The sequence below is a fragment of the Triticum aestivum genome, unplaced genomic scaffold, assembly GCF_018294505.1.
Source record: "Triticum aestivum cultivar Chinese Spring unplaced genomic scaffold, IWGSC CS RefSeq v2.1 scaffold100969, whole genome shotgun sequence".
Taxonomy (NCBI): Eukaryota; Viridiplantae; Streptophyta; class Magnoliopsida; order Poales; family Poaceae; genus Triticum; species Triticum aestivum.
Window position 1 is genome coordinate 9,397 of NW_025228656.1, and position 7,062 is coordinate 16,458.

Genomic DNA, 7,062 nt, shown 5'->3' on the forward strand with positions numbered 1-7,062 from the left:
TTTAGTGCTGGTATGATCGCATGCGACATGTTATCCCGGTCTTCGTCCCTTATCCTTGCCCCTCCCAGCTCCACTACAAAGACAATTGTACATTGCTTTGGCCGCTCCCTCTCAACTACGGAGACGAGTTTAACGCGGTTTCCACCCCTCCCTCTCAACCGCACCAGTGCACGCTTGCCGCGCCACAACGCGGACGCTGGACCCGTGAATCGTGAGCACCCAGCTATGACTTACCGCACTCGTGCAAAATAATAAAACACGGTAAATATATTACTTACACGTGCGTTTTGTTTTGCAAGCGGCGCGAAAAAAATTAAAAAGGGAATGCAACACGAGGACTTCCCAGGAGGTCACCCATCCTAGTACTACTCTCGCCCAAGCATGCTTAACTTCGGAGTTCTGATGGGATCCGGTGCTTTAGTGCTGGTATGATCGCATCCGACATGTTACCCCGGTCTTCGTCCCTTATCCTTGCCCCTCCCAGCTCCACTACAAAGACGATTGCACATTGCTTTGGCCGCTCCCTCTCAACTACGGAGACGAGTTTAACGCGGTTTCCACCCCTCCCTCTCAACCGCACCAGTGCACGATTGCCGCGCCACAACGCCGACGCTGGACCCGTGAATCGTGAGCACCCAGCTATGACTTACCGCACTCGTGCAAAATAATAAAACACGGTAAATATATTACTTACACGTGCGTTTTGTTTTGCAAGCGGCGCGAAAAAAATTAAAAAGGGAATGCAACACGAGGACTTCCCAGGAGGTCACCCATCCTAGTACTACTCTCGCCCAAGCACGCTTAACTTCGGAGTTCTGATGGGATCCGGTGCTTTAGTGCTGGTATGATCGCATCCGACATGTTACCCCGGTCTTCGTCCCTTATCCTTGCCCCTCCCAGCTCCACTACAAAGACGATTGCACATTGCTTTGGCCGCTCCCTCTCAACTACGGAGACGAGTTTAACGCGGTTTCCACGCCTCCCTCTCAACCGCACCAGTGCACGCTTGCCGCGCCACAACGCCGACGCTGGACCCGTGAATCGTGAGCACCCAGCTATGACTTACCGCACTCGTGCAAAATAATAAAACACGGTAAATATATTACTTACACGTGCGTTTTGTTTTGCAAGCGGCGCGAAAAAAATTAAAAAGTGAATGCAACACGAGGACTTCCCAGGAGGTCACCCATCCTAGTACTACTCTCGCCCAAGCACGCTTAACTTCGGAGTTCTGATGGGATCCGGTGCTTTAGTGCTGGTATGATCGCATCCGACATGTTACCCCGGTCTTCGTCCCTTATCCTTGCCCCTCCCAGCTCCACTACAAAGACGATTGCACATTGCTTTGGCCGCTCCCTCTCAACTACGGAGACGAGTTTAACGCGGTTTCCACCCCTCCCTCTCAACCGCACCAGTGCACGCTTGCCGCGCCACAACGCCGACGCTGGGCCCGTGAATCGTGAGCACCCAGCTATGACTTACCGCACTCGTGCAAAGTAATAAAACACGGTAAATATATTACTTACACGTGCATTTTGTTTTGCAAGCGGCGCGAAAAAAATTAAAAAGGGAATGCAACACGAGGACTTCCCAGGAGGTCACCCATCCTAGTACTACTCTCGCCCAAGCACGCTTAACTTCGGAGTTCTGATGGGATCCGGTGCTTTAGTGCTGGTATGATCGCATCCGACATGTTACCCCGGTCTTCGTCCCTTATCCTTGCCCCTCCCAGCTCCACTACAAAGACGATTGCACATTGCTTTGGCCGCTCCCTCTCAACTACGGAGACGAGTTTAATGCGGTTTCCACCCCTCCCTCTCAACCGCACCAGTGCACGCTTGCCGCGCCACAACGCCGACGCTGGACCCGTGAATCGTGAGCACCCAGCTATGACTTACCGCACTCGTGCAAAATAATAAAACACGGTAAATATATTACTTACACGTGCGTTTTGTTTTGCAAGCGGCGCGAAAAAAATTAAAAAGGGAATGCAACACGAGGACTTCCCAGGAGGTCACCCATCCTAGTACTACTCTCGTCCAAGCATGCTTAACTTCGGAGTTCTGATGGGATCCGGTGCTTTAGTGCTGGTATGATCGCATCCGACATGTTACCCCGGTCTTCGTCCCTTATCCTTGCCCCTCCCAGCTCCACTACAAAGACGATTGTACATTGCTTTGGCCGCTCCCTCTCAACTACGGAGACGAGTTTAACGCGGTTTCCACCCCTCCCTCTCAACCGCACCAGTGCACGCTTGCCGCGCCACAACGCCGACACTGGACCCGTGAATCGTGAGCACCCACCTATGACTTACCGCACTCGTGCAAAATAATAAAACACGGTAAATATATTACTTACACGTGCGTTTTGTTTTGCAAGCGGCGCGAAAAAAATTAAAAAGGGAATGCAACACGAGGACTTCCCAGGAGGTCACCCATCCTAGTACTACTCTCGCCCAAGCACACTTAACTTCGGAGTTCTGATGGGATCCAGTGCTTTAGTGCTGGTATGATCGCATCCGACATGTTACACCGGTCTTCGTCCCTTATCCTTGCCCCTCCCAGCTCCACTACAAAGATGATTGTACATTGCTTTGGCCGCTCCCTCTCAACTACGGAGACGAGTTTAACGCGGTTTCCACCCCTCCCTCTCAACCGCATCAGTGCACGCTTGCCGCGCCACAACGCCGACGCTGGACCCGTGAATCGTGAGCACCCAGCTATGACTTACCGCACTCGTGCAAAATAATAAAACACGGTAAATATATTACTTACACGTGCGTTTTGTTTTGCAAGTGGAGCGAAAAAAATTAAAAAGGGAATGCAACACGAGGACTTCCCAGGAGGTCACCCATCCTAGTACTACTCTTGCCCAAGCACGCTTAACTTCGGAGTTCTGATGGGATCCGGTGCTTTAGTGCTGGTATCATCGCATCTGACATGTTACCTCGGTCTTCGTCCCTTATCCTTGCCCCTCCCAGCTCCACTACAAAGACGATTGTACATTGCTTTGGCCGCTCCCTCTCAACTACGGAGACGAGTTTAACGCGGTTTCCACCCCTCCCTCTCAACCGCACCAGTGCACGCTTGCCGCGCCACAACGCCGACGCTGGACCCGTGAATCGTGAGCACCAAGCTATGACTTACCGCACTCGTGCAAAATAGTAAAACACGGTAAATATATTACTTACACGTGCGTTTTGTTCTGCAAGCGGCGCGAAAAAAATTAAAAAGGGAATGCAACACGAGGACTTCCCAGGAGGTCACCCATCCTAGTACTACTCTCGCCCAAGCACGCTTAACTTCGGAGTTCTGATGGGATCCGGTGCTTTAATGCTGGTATGATCGCATCCAACATGTTACCCCGGTCTTCGTCCCTTATCCTTGCCCCTCCCAGCTCCACTACAAAGACGATTGTACATTGCTTTGGCCGCTCCCTCTCAACTACGGAGACAAGTTTAACGCGGTTTCCACCCCTCCCTCTCAACCGCACCAGTGCACGCTTGCCGCGCCACAACGCCGACGCTGGACCCGTGAATCGTGAGCACCCAGCTATGACTTACCGCACTCATGCAAAATAATAAAACACGGTAAATATATTACTTACACGTGCGTTTTGTTTTGCAAGCGGCGCGAAAAAAATTAAAAAGGGAATGCAACACGAGGACTTCCCAGGAGGTCACCCATCCTAGTACTACTCTCGCCCAAGCACGCTTAACTTCGGAGTTCTGATGGGATCCGGTGCTTTAGTGCTGGTATGATCGCATCCGACATGTTACCCCGGTCTTCGTCCCTTATCCTTGCCCCTCCCAGCTCCACTACAAAGATGATTGTACATTGCTTTGGCCGCTCCCTCTCAACTACGGAGACGAGTTTAACGCGGTTTCCACCCCTCCCTCTCAACCGCATCAGTGCACGCTTGCCGCGCCACAACGCCGACACTGGACCCGTGAATCGTGAGCACCCAGCTATGACTTACCGCACTCGTGCAAAATAATAAAACACGGTAAATATATTACTTACACGTGCGTTTTGTTTTGCAAGTGGAGCGAAAAAAATTAAAAAGGGAATGCAACACGAGGACTTCCCAGGAGGTCACCCATCCTAGTACTACTCTCGCCCAAGCACGCTTAACTTCGGAGTTCTGATGGGATCTGGTGCTTTAGTGCTGGTATGATCGCATCTGACATGTTACCCCGGTCTTCGTCCCTTATCCTTGCCCCTCCCAGCTCCACTACAAAGACGATTGTACATTGCTTTGGCCGCTCCCTCTCAACTACGGAGACGAGTTTAACGCGGTTTCCACCCCTCCCTCTCAACCGCACCAGTGCACGCTTGCCGCGCCACAACGCCGACGCTGGACCCGTGAATCGTGAGCACCCAGCTATGACTTACCGCACTCGTGCAAAATAATAAAACACGGTAAATATATTACTTACACGTGCGTTTTGTTTTGCAAGCGGCGCGAAAAAAATTAAAAAGGGAATGCAACACGAGGACTTCCCAGGAGGTCACCCATCCTAGTACTACTCTCGCCCAAGCACGCTAAACTTCGGAGTTCTGATGGGATCCGGTGCTTTAGTGCTGGTATGATCGCATCCGACATGTTACCCCGGTCTTCGTCCCTTATCCTTGCCCCTCCCAGCTCCACTACAAAGACGATTGTACATTGCTTTGGCCGCTCCCTCTCAACTACGGAGACGAGTTTAACGCGGTTTCCACCCCTCCCTCTCAACCGCACCAGTGCACGCTTGCCGCGCCACAACGCCGACGCTGGACTCGTGAATCGTGAGCACCCAGCTATGACTTACCGCACTCGTGCAAAATAATAAAACACGGTAAATATATTACTTACACGTGCATTTTGTTTTGCAAGCGGCGCGAAAAAAATTAAAAAGGGAATGCAACACGAGGACTTCCCAGGAGGTCACCCATCCTAGTACTACTCTCGCCCAAGCACGCTTAACTTCAGAGTTCTGATGGGATCCGGTGCTTTAGTGCTGGTATGATCGCATTCAACATGTTACCCCGGTCTTCGTCCCTTATCCTTGCCCCTCCCAGCTCCACTACAAAGACGATTGTACATTGCTTTGGCCGCTCCCTCTCAACTACGGAGACGAGTTTAACGCGGTTTCCAACCCTCCCTCTCAACCGCACCAGTGCACGCTTGCCGCGCCACAACACCGACGCTGGACCCGTGAATCGTGAGCACCCAGCTATGACTTACCGCACTCGTGCAAAATAATAAAACACGGTAAATATATTACTTACACGTGCGTTTTGTTTTGCAAGCGGCGCGAAAAAAATTAAAAAGGGAATGCAACACGAGGACTTCCCGGGAGGTCACCCATCCTAGTACTACTCTCGCCCAAGCACGCTTAACTTCGGAGTTCTGATGGCATCCGGTGCTTTAGTGCTGGTATGATCGCATCCGACACGTTACCCCGGTCTTCGTCCCTTATCCTTGCCCCTCCCAGCTCCACTACAAAGACGATTGTACATTGCTTTGGCCGCTCCCTCTCAACTACGGAGACGAGTTTAACGCGGTTTCCACCCCTCCCTCTCAACCGCACCAGTGCACACTTGCCGCGCCACAACGCCGACGCTGGACCCGTGAATCGTGAGCACCCAGCTATGACTTACCGCACTCGTGCAAAATAATAAAACACGGTAAATATATTACTTACACCGACGCTGGACCCGTGAATCGTGAGCACCCAGCTATGACTTACCGCACTCGTGCAAAATAATAAAACACGGTAAATATATTACTTACACGTGCGTTTTGTTTTGCAAGCGGCGCGAAAAAAATTAAAAAGGGAATGCAACACGAGGACTTCCCGGGAGGTCACCCATCCTAGTACTACTCTCGCCCAAGCACGCTTAACTTCGGAGTTCTGATGGGATCCGGTGCTTTAGTGCTGGTATGATCGCATCCGACACGTTACCCCGGTCTTCGTCCCTTATCCTTGCCCCTCCCAGCTCCACTACAAAGACGATTGTACATTGCTTTGGCCGCTCCCTCTCAACTACGGAGACGAGTTTAACGCGGTTTCCACCCCTCCCTCTCAACCGCACCAGTGCACACTTGCCGCGCCACAACGCCGACGCTGGACCCGTGAATCGTGAGCACCCAGCTATGACTTACCGCACTCGTGCAAAATAATAAAACACGGTAAATATATTACTTACACGTGCGTTTTGTTTTGCAAGCGGCGCGAAAAAAATTAAAAAGGGAATGCAACACGAGGACTTCCCAGGAGGTCACCCATCCTAGTACTACTCTCGCCGAAGCACGCTTAACTTCGGAGTTCTGATGGGATCCGGTGCTTTAGTGCTGGTATGATCGCATCCGACATGTTACCTCGGTCTTCGTCCCTTATCCTTGCCCCTCCCAGCTCCACTACAAAGACGATTGTACATTGCTTTGGCCGCTCCCTCTCAACTACGGAGACGAGTTTAACGCGGTTTCCACCCCTCCCTCTCAACCGCACCAGTGCACGCTTGCCGCGCCACAACGCCGACGCTGGACCCGTGAATCGTGAGCACCCAACTATGACTTACCGCACTCGTGCAAAATAATGAAACACGGTAAATATATTACTTACACGTGCGTTTTATTTTGCAAGCGGCGCGAAAAAAATTAAAAAGGGAATGCAACACGAGGACTTCCCAGGAGGTCACCCATCCTAGTACTACTCTCGCCCAAGCACGCTTAACTTCGAAGTTCTGATGGGATCCGGTGCTTTAGTGCTGGTATGATCGCATCCGACATGTTACCCCGGTCTTCGTCCCTTATCCTTTTCCCTCCCAGCTCCACTACAAAGACGATTGTACATTGCTTTGGCCGCTCCCTCTCAACTACGGAGACGAGTTTAACGCGGTTTCCACCCCTCCCTCTCAACCGCACGAGTGCACGCTTGCCGCGCCACAACGCCGACGCTGGACCCGTGAATCGTGAGCACCCAGCTATGACTTACCGCACTCGTGCAAAATAATAAAACACGGTAAATATATTACTTACACGTGCGTTTTGTTTTGCAAGCGGCGCGAAAAAAATTAA

At 51.6% G+C, this 7,062-nt stretch overlaps 16 non-coding genes across 16 annotated transcripts; all 16 read right to left on the minus strand.

The window, feature by feature from the left end:
• Window positions 1-321: 321 nt before the first annotated feature.
• LOC123174544 (5S ribosomal RNA) lies at window positions 322-440 on the minus strand. The gene has a single exon (XR_006487150.1). It is a non-coding gene; the product is annotated as a 5S ribosomal RNA (ribosomal RNA).
• Window positions 441-737: 297 nt separating this feature from the next.
• Window positions 738-856, minus strand: LOC123174498 (5S ribosomal RNA). Its single transcript, XR_006487105.1, has one exon. It is a non-coding gene; the product is annotated as a 5S ribosomal RNA (ribosomal RNA).
• Window positions 857-1,153: 297 nt separating this feature from the next.
• On the minus strand, window positions 1,154-1,272 carry LOC123174514 (5S ribosomal RNA). The gene has a single exon (XR_006487120.1). It is a non-coding gene; the product is annotated as a 5S ribosomal RNA (ribosomal RNA).
• A 297-nt stretch (window positions 1,273-1,569) lies between these two features.
• LOC123174499 (5S ribosomal RNA) lies at window positions 1,570-1,688 on the minus strand. The gene has a single exon (XR_006487106.1). It is a non-coding gene; the product is annotated as a 5S ribosomal RNA (ribosomal RNA).
• Window positions 1,689-1,985: 297 nt separating this feature from the next.
• On the minus strand, window positions 1,986-2,104 carry LOC123174476 (5S ribosomal RNA). The gene has a single exon (XR_006487087.1). It is a non-coding gene; the product is annotated as a 5S ribosomal RNA (ribosomal RNA).
• Window positions 2,105-2,401: 297 nt separating this feature from the next.
• Window positions 2,402-2,520, minus strand: LOC123174464 (5S ribosomal RNA). Its single transcript, XR_006487076.1, has one exon. It is a non-coding gene; the product is annotated as a 5S ribosomal RNA (ribosomal RNA).
• A 297-nt stretch (window positions 2,521-2,817) lies between these two features.
• Window positions 2,818-2,936, minus strand: LOC123174485 (5S ribosomal RNA). Its single transcript, XR_006487096.1, has one exon. It is a non-coding gene; the product is annotated as a 5S ribosomal RNA (ribosomal RNA).
• Window positions 2,937-3,233: 297 nt separating this feature from the next.
• On the minus strand, window positions 3,234-3,352 carry LOC123174520 (5S ribosomal RNA). Its single transcript, XR_006487126.1, has one exon. It is a non-coding gene; the product is annotated as a 5S ribosomal RNA (ribosomal RNA).
• A 297-nt stretch (window positions 3,353-3,649) lies between these two features.
• Window positions 3,650-3,768, minus strand: LOC123174500 (5S ribosomal RNA). Its single transcript, XR_006487107.1, has one exon. It is a non-coding gene; the product is annotated as a 5S ribosomal RNA (ribosomal RNA).
• Window positions 3,769-4,065: 297 nt separating this feature from the next.
• On the minus strand, window positions 4,066-4,184 carry LOC123174474 (5S ribosomal RNA). The gene has a single exon (XR_006487086.1). It is a non-coding gene; the product is annotated as a 5S ribosomal RNA (ribosomal RNA).
• Window positions 4,185-4,481: 297 nt separating this feature from the next.
• LOC123174471 (5S ribosomal RNA) lies at window positions 4,482-4,600 on the minus strand. Its single transcript, XR_006487083.1, has one exon. It is a non-coding gene; the product is annotated as a 5S ribosomal RNA (ribosomal RNA).
• Window positions 4,601-4,897: 297 nt separating this feature from the next.
• Window positions 4,898-5,016, minus strand: LOC123174521 (5S ribosomal RNA). The gene has a single exon (XR_006487127.1). It is a non-coding gene; the product is annotated as a 5S ribosomal RNA (ribosomal RNA).
• Window positions 5,017-5,313: 297 nt separating this feature from the next.
• On the minus strand, window positions 5,314-5,432 carry LOC123174486 (5S ribosomal RNA). Its single transcript, XR_006487097.1, has one exon. It is a non-coding gene; the product is annotated as a 5S ribosomal RNA (ribosomal RNA).
• A 386-nt stretch (window positions 5,433-5,818) lies between these two features.
• LOC123174515 (5S ribosomal RNA) lies at window positions 5,819-5,937 on the minus strand. Its single transcript, XR_006487121.1, has one exon. It is a non-coding gene; the product is annotated as a 5S ribosomal RNA (ribosomal RNA).
• A 297-nt stretch (window positions 5,938-6,234) lies between these two features.
• On the minus strand, window positions 6,235-6,353 carry LOC123174479 (5S ribosomal RNA). Its single transcript, XR_006487090.1, has one exon. It is a non-coding gene; the product is annotated as a 5S ribosomal RNA (ribosomal RNA).
• Window positions 6,354-6,650: 297 nt separating this feature from the next.
• LOC123174537 (5S ribosomal RNA) lies at window positions 6,651-6,769 on the minus strand. The gene has a single exon (XR_006487143.1). It is a non-coding gene; the product is annotated as a 5S ribosomal RNA (ribosomal RNA).
• Window positions 6,770-7,062: the final 293 nt, after the last annotated feature.